The 13,968-nt window shown below is 41.6% G+C and overlaps 1 long non-coding RNA gene across 1 annotated transcript; it reads right to left on the reverse strand.

Annotated features, from left to right (window-relative positions):
- Nucleotides 1-2,726: 2,726 nt before the first annotated feature.
- LOC113023278 (uncharacterized) lies at nucleotides 2,727-3,794 on the reverse strand. The gene is made up of 2 exons (XR_013909678.1): nucleotides 3,127-3,794; nucleotides 2,727-2,973 (listed from the first exon to the last, which is right to left on the reverse strand). It is a non-coding gene; the product is annotated as an uncharacterized LOC113023278 (long non-coding RNA).
- Between the last annotated feature and the right edge of the window lie 10,174 nt (nucleotides 3,795-13,968).

Below are 13,968 nucleotides of genomic sequence, written 5' to 3' on the forward strand. Positions count from 1 at the left end.
ATTTTATTTAATTAAAATTCAACAGAATAATGTAAAGATCCTCAAGTTCCGTTTTGTGGTATCAAAGTATATCATGGTCAGGACACATCATGATTATAAAATGTTTAAACCTCTTAAAACCATTATTAAAAAGCTGTAATCTCTGGTTCCATGGAGAGCACTACATAAAAACAGTCAATTCTGTAACTGAAGTAACTGCAATGGCTCAAAAACACTACACTAAAATCACAGTCAGTGTAAAGATTGTCACTGCAGCAGCCATACTCCTCTTGCATTTGAGAGGAACCTACATACACAGTTACACGGAAACTCATTAATGATTTCCCTACAGTGCATTACAGATTCATTAAAATGAAGAATATATATCACGCAGTCATGATGCAAACTTCCAGCAATCATTTGAGGACAAGAAAACAATATAATTTAGCTTTGACTGTTGAGAGAAGTGTTTGTTAAGAAGTTTTTAGTTCATTACCTGTCATCTCCAATAGATGTCAGGATTCTCTAGGTCAGCATGTGATGCTTCTGCATGATGTTGAGGGATCAGAAACCCTCCCTCTCCCACTCCCCTCTTCCTTTTACTCAGTAAAACCTTCCAAACTTACTGCTCTTAATATTGTCTAATTCTAGCTTGTTTCATTAGATTAAGATTAATTTGACATGCTGCATTGTTCTTTCTGTCCACAAACTCTTACTCAAAGGGTAAACAGGTCAGATACTAAACTCACAAAAACAAAGTCATAAAAAACAGCAACTAAAAGAAGATACAAATGAAATATTAATAGTAGCAGACTGTATGGCATTTAGTTTTTACCTTTGTTAGGTGTAAGAGAGTGCATCTGTTAATATTTAATGACTGTTTTATTTTTTGGCATAGATGAGATCAGTGTCAAAGGAGAATATAGACCACACATGCATTATTTAGTTAGTAATTGACTATCATATATTGCATTAAAATAGCACAGACTTTCCTGAAGCTATTGTGCTAATTTTCCATGACTTTTAGTGTTAGTGTTATGTTCTGCAGGGTCAGGACCTACCTGCTCGCTCACCATAAAATATACACACTACTCACAGAAAAAGCTTAAGCTTTCCAGGTGGTGCAAAGCAGGAACCTTGTGCTGTGATATGATTATCATATTTCCTGTCCACCTGTAAAACTTTGTTTTTTTTTTTTTAAATATTGTTTTCAGAAATCTTTGTAAAGTATATTGCTTATTCAATATGCAAAAATTTATATATACACCACGTTCCAAATTATTATACAAATTGTGTTGAAGTGTCATAAAGATTAAATAAGTTGTTTTTCAATTAAGCCCATGGATGGAATAGTGTCTCAGGACTCTTTGCATCACTGAAATCAATCTCGGACACCTATGATCATTAGTTTGCCAGGTGAGCCCAATTAAAGGAAAAACTACTAAAGAAGGATGTTCCACATTATTAAGCAGACCACCATTTTCAAGCAATATAGGAAAGAAACATGATCTCTCTGCTGCTGAAAAGCGCGAAATAGTTGAATGCCTTGGACACGTAATGAAAAGCTTAGATATTTCACGAAAATTTAAGCGTGATCACCGTAATGTTAAGAGATTTGTGGCTGAGTCAGAGCACAGATGGGCTTGTGCAGATAAAGGCACAATGATGAAGGTTTCTGCCAGACAAATACATCAGATTAAGAGAGCAGCTGCTAAAAGGCCATTACAAAGCAGCAAACACATATTTGAAGCTGCTGGTGCCTCTGGAGCCCTGCGAACATCAAGGTGTACAATCCTCCAGAGACTTGCAGTTGTGCATAAACCTTCTATTCGGCCACCCCTAACCAATGCTCACAAGCAGAAATGGCTGCAGTGGGCCCAGAACTCCATGAAGACTAATTTTCAAACAGTCTTGTTCACTGATGAGTGCAGTGCAAGCCTGGATGGTCCAGATGGACATGTTTTGAACTGGAATCACAGGGAGAGAGCTGGTCGGCCCCTTTAGGGTCCCTGAAGGTGTGAAAATGACCTCTGCAAAGTATGTGGAGTTTCTGACTGACCACTTTCTTCCATGGTAGAAACAGAAGAACTGTGCCTCTGCAACAAAACCATCTTCGTGCAAGTCAATGCACCATCTCATGCTATAAGGAATACCTCTGCATCATTGGCTGGTAAAAGGAGAGGAACTTATGGTGTGGTCCACATTCTTCCCTGACTTCAATCCTATTGGGAACCTTTGGAACATCCTCAAGCAAAGAAATATGAGGGTGGGAAGCAGTTCACATCCAAACAGCAGCTCTGGGAGGCTATTCTGACATCCTGCAAAGACATTCAAGTAGACATTTTCCCAAAACGTACAAGTTCCATGGATGCAAGAATTGTAAAACTGCTATCAAATAAGGGGTCCTATGTTAATATGTAACTTGACCTGTTACGATGTTTTTGATTAAATAGCTTTTGATTTCAGTGAAATTGATCTACTAATGCTGCAAATTCAACAAATGACCATTTTCAATTCTCTACAACCTATTAAATCTTTTGAAACTCTGTGTGCGTAATTATTTGGAACAGTGGATTTTAAGTTTTTTATTTTTGAAAAACATACTGTTTTCATTGGGAGTTTTGTTCAGTAACATTTGAAATATACTCTATTGGTCGATGACTCGAAAATTATGCCAACTGTCATTTGAATTGACTATTTAAGAAAAACAGAGAAAAATATAATTTGCATAATAATTTGGAACGCGGTGTATATATATTTTTAATTAAGAAGTAGCCAAGAACATATATGACTGCAGGAATGATGACAAAAACACAGTGACAGAGTTACCAAAAATGAGAGATTGAAAAAAAAACAACGTGTACTTTTGATTGTAAACCTTACAAATATAACTTAAAGACAAAGCTAGTTATTTATTTCTTCTTTGTCATCTGAATGATGTGTTTGTGCGTCCTGAGACAGGAACACAACTGTTGTTAAACACAGATCTTCATCCTGAAAAACAATATAACATTTGTAATTAGTTAGTTAGTTTAGTTTTGCAATGCTAGTTTTCCATTTAACAAGCGTGTTAATATTAACGACCTGTGAATGTGACGCATAAGGTACAAAAGCACAAATCAAAATTATGAAGGGAACCTTGGTTACCATATTTTGCCTTGATTGTCGTTTGATACTCAATCTTTTCTGATGATGATGCGATTTCTTTTCTGCACAAATGAACACAACAGCAGTGTAATATTAAACAGATTAAAAGCATCTATCTATTGGGTTTGTGGAAAAAAAATAACAAGTATGACTCTGCAAAATGACTGAATAAAACATTTCAAAAAAAAAAAAAAGCTATTATGCACAAAAATAGGAAAGATAGTAAGTATGTACCTGCTTTCTGACAAGTGTGATATACCAGAATAAAGGAGAATGAGGTGAGAATGGTAAAGGCTGGAGTGAACATCATCATCCATGACAGACGGGTTACACCAACATCCATGACACGCTGTTCTTGCACGATTAATGGTTTTCCTATAGTGACTAAAACATACATATTGTCACCTTAGGCCCAACAAACAAACAAAAAAGTAATATTGCATAATAACATTGAAACATGGTAATTTTGTAATAGTTTAAATCTTGCATATTTTCGATAAATGACAGACTTTGCTTTCTTTTCAACAGCAAATCTTTTCCTATTTAATCTTAATACATACAAATGCAACCCACTGCATTTATTAAAAGAAAAAACTTACCTAAGCACCATAAGGAAACTTTTGTTGTGATTAGGTGCTATATAAATAAAACTGAATTGCATTGAATTCAATTACCTAATTTGAGTCTTGTTGTGGAATTTCCATATGTGTAAACAAATCTGCAGTCTTTATTTTCCCCATGCTGTTCTTCTGTTCCACAGTAGTAGAGACCTTCATCAGAATCAGTGATATTTAAAATCACAAGGTCTCGGGAATTAGAGGACTCATTCTTCACAAAGTGCAAATGAGACAAAGGTTCCAAAGGAAACCAAGACGCAGATTTGTACCGTAAAACAACAGTGTTATCATGAGAACACTTCCTGTACCATATTATATGTACTCCAATGGTCATTTTGCAGTCGCAATACAGAGTGATGTTGTCTCCAGGTTGGGCTCTCACTTCCAGTACTGATACAGAAATTCCATTTTGACTGCAGGAAACAACTCCTACAAAAAAATAGAATTATATGTAAATGTGACAAATAACATAAAACACTGAAAGTCTGTTGATTAAAAGATTGTGACTTCAATGCCAAAATTACCTAAAAGAACAAGAAGAATAACATGCAATCCATCCATTAGTGAAGACCATGGGGAGTTGAAAGACAGCCTCTGAAGCACACAGATATGATGTATGTACAGTTTTCCAGGAAATGTAGTTGATTGGCTAGTTACTAAGTGGTTTATATTGAGGCTGCTGTGCACAATGACTGTGGAGACTGTGACTTTATAGTTAACAGTTAACATTAACTTAGTTAGTGGTACAGCCAGTGGCCTACATTGGCTATACCACATGGTAAATACATATATTTAACTGATTAGTTAAGAGGAGCACTTTTCTACTCTAATTGAGCACTCAAATAGCTTATATAACATGCATCATTCACTAAGTTCTTTCTATCTAACATTCAAATATTCTGTTGTCTGTGGTTTTAGGGGTTTTGTCATGTCAACAAACATATTTTAAGTGCAAAAAAGCAATGAGGCAACACCTTCACTGACTGGGGGATAGGACAGGGAGAAAGAAAGAATGAACGAAAGAGAGGGAGAGAAAGACAAAATAGAGGGGAGAGAGACAAACAAACAAACAAACAAAAAAGAAAAAAACAAACAAAAAAACCAACTGGATCACCTGTCGAGAGAAGAAAAAAAAACAGAAGAGAAAACAAATAAAAAAGAGCAACATAATAAATACAACAAAATCACAATAAACTAGCTAACAGTAGTTAACAGTAGGTACTAAATATTAAATGTTATTGTGCAGCACGCAAGATTGGCTACCTTTCAGATAGCAGCCAAGAAAGTTGTAGTTTGTGTCTGTGAACACATGTGTGTACACCTGTGTGCACACCTGTGTGGATCAGCACGCTTGTATTCAAAAGGTTTCTCCATGTAATGATCTGCTAGGGAGTGTGGGGAGCCATAGCCCCATCCCCCAGGGCATGAAGCAGGTATGGAGGAGATCCAGGCCCCAGACATCCAAAGGGCCCAGAGTACGAGAACCCAAGGAGGACCACCAAAGGGGCAACCATGCCACCCTCCTGGGAAGAGCTGAGGAGAGCCCCAGACGAGGGGTCACCCAGCAGCCATGGAGCAGAGGCCAGAGGGGGTTGCAGTGACGTGCCCACGGGCTCTGCCGGCAGCCAGCTGTGCCAGAGAGGACCGAGCCCCAGGCCCAGAGGCCAGAGGCCTGAGGGCGCCCCACCCCCAAGAAGGGGCCCAGCCGGGCCACAGGCGCCAGGCCCAGCCAATCAGCCACCAGGAGTGAGCTGGTACATACATGAGCTCCCAGCCCCAGACACCAAGAACCACCAACGCACCGACGTCTGAGGGCATCAGCCACCAGGGAATGTGGTGAGGGGAGATAGGCCTCCATACCTTGGAGAGCCTGAGATGTTCCCAGAGAGGTGGAGTCTAAGACCCGACCTGACATATAGACACAGACGAACAGGCGCACACAGACACAAACGTGTATTCCCTCCCCTATATACACATAAGCAAATATTCGGCACTCACCCAACGTGTACACAGACAGAAATAGACACTGTACACACAATCACACTCCCCAAACATACTCTATATCCCAGGTTCAGGTACCCTCGCCCCCAGAGGGGCAAACCATACCTAGACCCAGGAGATGTAACCGTTTTCCCTGGGGTGGAGGCAAGCAGACAGCCACCTTATCTGCAGTAGCAGGGAGGCCCCGCATCGCAGAGCCCAATCTGAGTGAAGACCCCAAACCTCCCTCCGCTCGCTCATATGTAGTGCTGCTGTGTGTTGTACTAAAGTGCATTTAAAACACAGGAGGGCACGGTGCTTCCTGCCAGAGAGCAGCACGGCTCCTCCCGAAAACCCTCAGTGTCTATATGCATTTAAAATTGAGGGTTGGGCACCAGCGCCAGAGATGGGTTTGAATACACAGACCATCCTCTGGATGCTGTATAACGTACCCACCCCCAAGGCCCTATATGTATGAGTAATGTGGATGTCTAGGTCGTGGAGTAAAATTGGGGCACAGGCGGCCAGAAGGGGACAGAGGGGGAGTGCTTCCCCTGCACCCTGGTGACACACCTGGAACCCAAGCCCTGCATGTGCGGGTGGGTGTGGTGGAGCGGGAAGAGGGAGGCAGCTGAGGATGGGGAGGGAAAAAAGGAAGGGGCATGTTGCCCCTCCTTGGGGCCAGCTCCCCCACTGACCCCAGTAGGCACCCCCACACCCTGGAACCCACCAGGGCAAGGGGCCCCCCAGGCCCATCTGGACCGGGACCCACAGCAGCAGTACCGCCCAGCCCCACAGAGTCCGGGGCAGCCCACCCGACCTCACCGCAGAGAAAACTGCACCCACCCCATCATCCACTCATCTCCCAGACTACACAAGACAATAGACACCCAGATTGAGTTCATTCTCCACCTCTCCAATATCTCTCCCCCACCTGCAGAGTGAGCTCCTGGAGAGAGGAGACCACCTGTATAGATATAACAGCCTCCTCACCGGTTGAAGAACCCTCCAGTTGAGCCAATGCACTAGAGGTCCCCCGCACCAGGGCTGAGTCCCCATGCACCCAACCGCCCACCCACAACCCTGGCGACACAATAACCAGGATCCAGACCCCCAAGCCCCCACGCCCGTCCCGGACCCACCCAGGGGCAACCAGGCCAGTAACCAACGTCCGCTAGCACAGACCCTCCCCCATCTACGCTGTACGCAGCCACAAGGAAAACACCATCTAAGAGCCACCAGAGCCCCTAACCAGGTCATGGCAACAACCCCCGGGTTAGGCCCTCCAGGGAAAACGTCCCTAGGGAATCCCCAGACGCCCTAAGCCTGTCCCTACCCCCATATCTACCACAGTAGCGAAGGCAGGACCAAACCATGACCCCCCCCCCCCCCCACCCCCACTAGGCGATGAAGGCGATCAAAGGAGCCCAGAGGGATTGATCAAATGTGGTGGCAGAGGCTGTATCAAGACTAATGTGATGTATTAGATGGCTTTTAAATTGTTTAGAATTAAGGGCCGATCGTGGCTCAAGAGTTAGCAGTTCGTCTTGTAATCGGAAGGTTGCCGGTTCGAACCCCGGCTCAGACAGTCGCGGTTGTTGCGTCCTTGGGCAAGACACTTTGCCTACTGGTGAGGGGCTGATAGTGCAATATGAAAACCTTGCTTCTGTCAGTCTGCCCCAGGGCAGCTGTGGCTACAACTGTAGCTTGCCTCCACCAGTGTGTGCGAGTGAATGAATAGTGGAATTGAAAAGCACTATATAAATTAAGATTATTTTTATTTTTCCAGTTAATGAGGATTGTGGGCTGTGTTTATTTCTGTAGTGACCTCATCCAAGTTGCCCAGCAAGCACACTAAAGGGGAGGCTGGAATGTTACATTTCAGACACTTTGATAAGTCTTCACATATCTCGCGCCAAAACTTCTGAACTGGTGGACAGAACCAAAGAGCGTGGATTATCCGGTGCATTGCCTTCATAGTGTGAGCAGTTGTTGCAAGACGTAAAGCCCATCTTGAACATCCTATGACAAATATAGTGCACTCTATATAGTATTTGTATTGTATTAATTGCAAACTGGGATTTCTGATCCATTGAAAGGTTTTTAAGCATATCTGAGACCAGAAGATTTGGTCTAAGCTGATCAAAAAATCCGCTTCCCATTTTGCAATAGGATGGGATATTGATTCATCTGTTTTAGAAATTGTTCTGTATATTTTAGACAATAATTTTGGGGGGGGGGGGGGGGGGTTAGATTAAAAGATTGTACCACACTTTGTGGCGTTTGTAATTCAGCTTCACTGGGTTTAAATTTCTTTTTTCTCCTTTGTCCTTGGTCCTTTGTAATGTTTTTAAGCTGATATGTGGGGGTTTATCTTTCCAAAGGAATTTAGAAATATACGAGTCTAGAGATCTGAGCCAATCTTGTGATGGCTTACTCGGGATCATTGAAAATAAATAGTTTATTTTTGGCAAAACCATCATTTTTATAGCGGCGACCCTTCCCATGAGTGATATGGGTAGAGATTTCCATCTAGCCAGATCGCCTTCTACTGTCTTTAAAAGTGGGATGTGGTTTAAATTTAGTTAATTCTGCAAGCTTAGGAGAGATATTGATACCTAAATATTTAATATTTCCAGATTGCAGTGGGGTAGATGAAGAATTATAGAAGGAGCAATTAATCGGAAGAACTGTAGATTTTGACCAGTTAATTGAATAATCTGAGACTTTTGAGAAAGAGTTTATCAATGCAATTACCCCAGAGAGATTATTTTTTGAGTTTTGGAGAAAAAGCAACACATCATCTGCATAAAGGCTGATTTTATTTTCTACATTCTTACATTGTATGCCCTTAATTGTTGTAGCCTGTCTAAATGCTGCTGCTAGTGGCTCAATAAAAATTGCAAACAATGAAGGGGAGAGTGGGCATCCCTGCCTGGTGCCCCTTAGGAGACAGAAGCTGGAGGATGTTTGGTCATTTGTTCTGACACATGCTGTTGGGGAATTATATAATATTTTTAACCAGTTTATGAAAGAGTTTCCGAAACCAAATTTGTGTAAAGTTGCAAATAGAAATTTCCAGTTAACTCTGTCAAACGCCTTTTCTGCATCAAGAGACAATATTATGATTTCAATGTTTTTACTGCACGAGTAGTCTATTAAATTAAATAATCTACAAGTATTTGTTGATGAGTGCTTACCTTTTATGAAACCAGTTTGGTCAGGATGAATTAAAAGGGGGGTTATTTTCTCCAATCTCTTTGAGAGAGCTTTGCAGATTATTTTGAGATCTACAAGGGATCTCAAAATAATCTATAAGGGATATTGGATGATAGCTGGAGGGAAATAAAGGGTCTTTGCCTGGTTTTAGTAAGAGATTAATATTTGCAGAATTCACATTTGGTGGTCTTCTGCCATTTTCCTTGATTTCCTGCAGCATTCTGTGAAACATTGGTGCCAGAGTTGTCCAGAATTCTTTGTAAAATTCTGCAGGAAAGCCGTCTGGACCTGGAGCCTTATTATTGGGCATACTTATCAGGGCTTCCTGGAGTTCACCTGGTGTCAGTGGCGAATCCAGTGCCATTGCTTGAGTGTCTAATAATTTAGAAAAGAAGAGTTACGTTGTCAAGAAATTGATCAATTTTGTTTTTAGAGGGGTTTATTTGTGGTGTTTCATAGAAATCCCTAAAAAGACCTGGGTCTGGGTGCAGTTCCCCCCTCCAGGGGCAAGGGTACCTAGACCCGGTTTGTAGAGTACGCTTGTGGAGTGTGATTGTGTGTACAGCGTCTCTTCATGTCTGTCTCCACGTTGGTTGAGTGTGGAGTAAGTGCATATGAGAGCATGAGGGTGGGAATGGATGTTTGTATCTGTGTGTGCCTGTATGTCTGTGTCTATATGTCAGGTTGGGTGTCAGGCGCCACCTCTCTGGGGACACCTCAGGCCCTCCAAGGTTTGGAGGCCTATCTCCACCCACCACCACTTCCCCTGCCAGTGGCGGACTCCCTCAGACATCGGTGCGTTGGTGGTTCTTTGTGTCCGGGGATGGGCGTCCAGGTACACACCGGCTCACTCCTTGGCGGCCGCTTAGCGGGGCCTGGAGCCTGGGGCTCGCTCGGGCCACTTCGGAGGTGGGGTGCCCCCGGCCTCTCGGCCTGGGGCTCGGTCACTCAGGCACGGCTGGCTGCCGGCGGAGCTCACGGGCGCGTCACTGCAACTCCCCCTGGCTTCTGCTCCGCGGCTGCTGAGTGAGCCCTCATCTGGGACTCTCCTCAACTCTTTCTGGGACAGTGGCGCGGCTGCCCCTCTGTTGGTCTTCCTTGGTCTCTTGTGTTCTGGGGGCCTCTGGATGTCTGGAGTTTTGATCTCCTCCATACCTGCTTCATGCCCTGAAGGACGGGGCTGTGGCCCCCCCACACCCTCTAGCAGATTATTACATGAAGGAACCTTTTAAAAAAACAAGCGCGTCCATGCTCACAGGTGTACACACGGATGATCACACCCACAAACTACACCTTTTTTGGCTCCTACCTCAAAGCACACTGTGTTCTGTTGATCTTATGTGCTGCACAATAATGTTTAATATTTAGTATTTACTGTCATATTCCCATATATCATTGTGATGTTGTTTATTCTATTACTCTTGTTCTCTTCTGCTTGTTTTCTTTTTTCTTTCTCAGCAGGTGACCCAGGTGATTGATATATGCATTTTTTTTTCTTTTTCTTTTTTTCTGCCCGTTCTGTTGGTTTTTGTCTTTTGCCCTTCTTCCCCGTCCCTCTTCTCAGCTGTTTCTCTTTCCCTCTTTCTTTCTCCCCTTCTTTCCCCCAGTCAAGTCTGTCCCGTATTCAGTAAGTGAAAATAAAATAAACAATAAAAGGTGAATCAAATGGACCATTACGGCAAGGCTGGGATGGTCAATTTGGTAAAGTAAATCCGTTGGGCATCTTTCTTTGCCTTTAGACAACAATTCTGATGGCAAAAGAGCCAAACGGGACAGGCAAAAAGAAAAAAAAAAAGAAAAAAAAAAAAAAAGAAATCCCTAAAAAATTTGGTTTTTTTTTTAGGGTCATATATTGTTTTCCCAGATAAATCTTTAACAGCACATATGGTTGTTTTTTCTTCATTGATTTTTAACTGGTTAGCTAGAAATTGACTGGATTTGTTACCGTGTTCAAAATTTTGCAAGCGAAGTCTTTGTACTAAGAATTGAGTCTTTTTATTAATAATTATATTTAATTCTAGTTTTGTTTTGCGTATTTTGTTCAATATTTCTTGATCTTGGTGTGACACGTAGGCTTCTTCTAGGGATTTGATGGTTTTTTCTAGTTCCTGAATATTTTTGTTTTCTTCTTTCTTCTTATGTGATGAGAAAGAAATTATTTTACCTCTCATCACAGCTTTCCCTGCTTACCAGAAGACAGATGCTGATGTCATTATAGCCTAAATAAAGAGTCCATTCTTTTTTAAAGTATTTGATGATAGGGCTGCTCGATTATGGCAAAAATGATAATCACGATTATTTTCACTGAAATTGAGATCACGATTATTTGACGATATTTATTTAAGCCCTTAAGACCTACCATAGAACCAAGTCTGCCAGAGCTTATATTATTTTTTTACATGCTGTAGTGCCATTTGTGGGAGCATTTCAAGTTGCTATACATCAATACAACTGTTATAGCCCATATTTTAATAATATGTATGCATTAAGTCCATAGTAACTACATTAATTGCAAACAAGTGGGGTGGCTCAGGTGGCAGAGCAGGTCAGCCACTAATCAGAAGGTCAGTGGTTCGATCCCAGGCTGCCTCCTGGCTGCATGCCAAATATCCTTGGGCAAGATACTAACCCTGTGTTTGCCTACTGGTGGTGGTCAGAGGGCCCGGTGGCGCCAGTGTCCGGTAGCCTCGCCTCTGTCAGTGCGCCCCAGGGCAGCTGTGGCTACAATGTAGCTTGCTATCGCCAGTGTGTGAATGTGTGTGTGAATGGGTGAATGACTGAATGTAGTGTAAAGCGCTTTGGGGTCCTATGGACTAGAAAAGCGCTATACAAATGCAGGCCATTTACCATTTACCACAAGTGCAATAAACTACAAAATTGTTTTGTTTACATATATTTCTACTTGGAGAAATTTAAGAGGTTTATCCCTCAAAACTTTAAATACAAAAAAGTTGCAAAAAATACTTTACAACAACAGGAAATTTATTTTGAGTGTCTTCATAGTTTTATTTTGGAGATACAGCAATTTTTATATACTGCAGGAAAAACAAAAAAACAATCCTATGATGCAAATTTGCAAAGAAAACAGCACGTGCATCAAAATAAATTATTTCCAGCAGTGCAATTCGAGTTCTAAGCATCCCAGCAACTATTCAGAAAAGTCAAACATGACTTATAAAAACACTAGTATAGGCTTTTAAGGCCTACAAGTAAAAAGCTACATTTTCCGCGAGAATGACGTCACTTCCGGTTTCGGGCAGGAAATGCGATAGTTCGCGCTGACTTCTTTTTCAATGTGGGAAGTGTTAAGAACAGCTGATCGGATTGGCAAAGGGTGTTTCTGGAATATTATGTTTTTGTTCCTGCAAGGCTTTTTATGCAATTTTTGCATATGTGGAAGGAAACTGTGACCTAGGACAAGCTGATGGTATAAGATGTAAGTACAACTCCTCCGGTTTCATATGCAAAACAAATTATTGCGCTAGCTTACATGGTTCAGGTTCTACAGGGATTTAAAAATAGTTACACAAAACAGAGCATGCTGCTCTGACCGGCTTTAAAGGGTTAACAATAACAATGTGTTGAATAATGACTTTAAAAAAATAATATAAAATAGTGTGCAAATACTGATAACAGTGCAAATGTTTGCAATATAAAAAATAAATGAAAAATGTAAACATCTATGTGTAGTGAACTTTGCAGTGTTGCTCTGTGGTGCAGCTACAACACTGTAGCAAAGTTTACACACTATGTCTACTTGATCCACGTCTGACTCCGCGAACCCATAATGTTTCCACACCACTGAAGTTTTTTTTTTTTTACCTCTCTTTTCAACCAACGGCAGTCACTCTCCTCTCCAAACAACTTCTGCTTAGCTTTCCGGTCCTCTTAATTGTTGTGATGCGTGTTCGAAATGGAGAGCGGTGCGCTTGATTTACCACACGGAGCAGCGCGAGAGTAAAGCATGAGGGAGGGGCTAATAATCGGCTCAGTCATTTTTAATGATCGTTGAAAGCCCAGATCGTAATCGTGATTAAAATTCGATTAATTGAGCAGCCCTATTTGATGACGTCTCCATCTTTGAGTAGTGATGTGTTAAATCTCCAGTTTTTACTTGGTGTAGCGTTCTTCTTATGTTAAGGACACAGGAGCATGATCGCTGACAGTTATAGGGTGAATCTCAGTGTCTGAGATATCACTCAGCAGTGAGCTACTGACTAGGAGATAATCCAGACGAGAGTAGGAGTGATGGACATGTGAGAAGAAAGTATATTCCTTACTGTTGGGGCCAAGGGAGCGCCATGCATCGCAAAGACCAAAGTCGCTCATATACTGTTTGATTATATTTGTGGACTGCTAATTGCGCTGAGTTCCTGCTGCATTAAGCCTATCCATTTCTTCATTTAGAAGCCACTCATCTGGACTCAGCCTACATGTAGGTTTTTTTTGTCTCTGTGGATTTCCTGTTGGCCCGATTTCATGGGTGTAATGATGCATGTTGGTATCTCTTGCAGAAAGCGCTTTTTTTGGTCTGCAAGTGACTTTTGATTGCAGAATAGGTGCAGATCTTTGGTTTCTGTTATTTCTCCATCGCATTTATGTAAATGAGAGTAGGCCAAATAACAGCAAAATACCTTTGTAATCCCAGAAAATAAACCTTTATACTTTATAAACTTTGACAACATATTGTGCAGATAATATCTGGCACACATGCATCATGTTGTAATGCTTGTGGTCTGCTACATAGCAGGGGTCTCTACTACAGTTATAGTTTGACCCTGGTAAGTGTTAGCCATTTAATATTGCAGACTGAAAAATTAGAGTAGAATGCATATTGAATGGGATTGTTGTTGTTATATTGTCATGTAATTATATTTTTTCTTGCCTCCTGCCTTGGCTGTTTCTAAATGAAGTAAAAATAAGGCCGTGACTACAGTGCTTTGTTTCCATGAGTCACTGTTTAGTTTCACAGCAAGAGAAACTTGTTCACATGATAATAACTCTCTATATATTTTCCATTTGATGT

This window comes from Astatotilapia calliptera, chromosome 6 (genome assembly GCF_964374335.1).
Source record: "Astatotilapia calliptera chromosome 6, fAstCal68.1, whole genome shotgun sequence".
In the NCBI taxonomy this organism is placed as follows: domain Eukaryota; kingdom Metazoa; phylum Chordata; class Actinopteri; order Cichliformes; family Cichlidae; genus Astatotilapia; species Astatotilapia calliptera.